Source organism: Glossina fuscipes, unplaced genomic scaffold (assembly GCF_014805625.2).
Source record: "Glossina fuscipes isolate IAEA_lab_2018 unplaced genomic scaffold, Yale_Gfus_2 1, whole genome shotgun sequence".
NCBI lineage: Eukaryota > Metazoa > Arthropoda > Insecta > Diptera > Glossinidae > Glossina > Glossina fuscipes.
Window position 1 is genome coordinate 43,034,762 of NW_023998415.1, and position 1,706 is coordinate 43,036,467.

The following is a 1,706-nucleotide window of genomic DNA, read 5'->3' on the forward strand; positions in this document are numbered from 1 at the left end:
TACCAGCGGCCTTTCTAAATAGAATGAGCCCACAAGTTACACAACTACAAATCAAAACATAACTTAACACTCATACATATAAACGTATCGTCTCTCTCGCTCTTTGGTCTATAAAAGAAATTTGATGCGAAGAGTAAAAAATTCTCTTAAAATTTCATTTCTCTCTTTATCTTTTTGAAAATCTGTTAATATCCGCTAGATACGGATAACAGTTTAGCGTGTTGAATATATGGGTAAAACAAAAACAACACAGTTGCACGTGGTTTTCATTTGTTCAATTTTAGTTCGAATATAAAACGAAATATGTACTCCGTCCATTCAGTCCTGTTTTTTATTTATTTCTTTTTTTGTTACTGCTAAAGCAATTTTTGTTTTTGCGTTTTCTTTTTCAATTTTTAACTTCTCCCTCTGCTCTCGAAGGCAACTCTTATCTCGGCATATCTCTGCTTTTGTTTATATGTTCGTATGCAAGTACATCATATATATCTTATATGTATATTCATATATATGCATATATATATATATATATATATGTATTTATGTTTATATATATATATATATATATATATATGCAGTATTATTTATGTTGTTGTTTTGTGTATTGTGTGGTGTTGCGCTGCTGCGTGGGTTTTGCGTCTAATTGCACGCGATATGCCAATGAGATCACAGTGTTTTGTTCCATTCAGTTTTTCATCTTGCTCTTCGTGTGTTGGTTGCTACTATCTTGAACTGTAGGCGCCTCCTACTTTTAGTTTAGACTTTTGTTGTTGACTTTTTCAGTATTGTTGTTATTCAGCATTATTGTAATTGTTGTTTCAAATCAGTTTAGATTTAATGTAGTTTTTATGTTTAAGTGTATCAGTTTATATATATATACTATATATATATTTGTATATATGTATATATATATATGTATATATATTTATTAATTTTTTTTTTTTTTTTTTTGCTAATACCTAATTAAAATCCGTGGTACATATGCTAAGTAAAGACAACAATAATAGATGAAAAGATTGTATTATACGAAATTAAAACAGGTTCTTTTATTTTTTATTTTTTTTTTTTTAATATAATTATCATGAGTTCAATATTGAGATAATATTCGTTTGAATATTTCAAGGTTTCTGGGTGATATTTGAAACATATCAAATATTATATGAGTACAGAGGTAAATATATGTATATCTATAACTTTGCCAATGGAAAGTGATAAACAAAAAACGCTAAACTAGAAGCGTTTGTAGAGCATTTTTCTTGAAATTCTAGATTTCGAAGAAAGGAAATTTCTACAATGAAAATTCTTTTGCGAAGTTTCATCTCAAAAAGATTCAAACATTTTCCAGCCACACGAATGCGATACACCATGAAGTAGCGTTTTTGTTTTGCAAAGTCCTTTCAATAATGATAAGATTAAGCTGCCATCGGAAAGTATAGGAAGAAAGCAATTTATTCAATAGAACGAATACTTACTGAAGTGTAAGCTTTGGACTATGTTCAGCCAATTAAATGTTTGAGGCGAAATATATAAAAACGCACTAATATTGCACCAGAAAGGAGTTTTCTAAGCAACACGCTTGTCTTGAAGTGAACCTATCAGAAAATATTCAGCCAGAAGAAGGACTACGCAATGAAATCTTTCGTAAAATAAAATACGTAAAGTTGATGAACCTCTACTAAGTTGTTAGTAGAAGTTCGATTTAATCATGA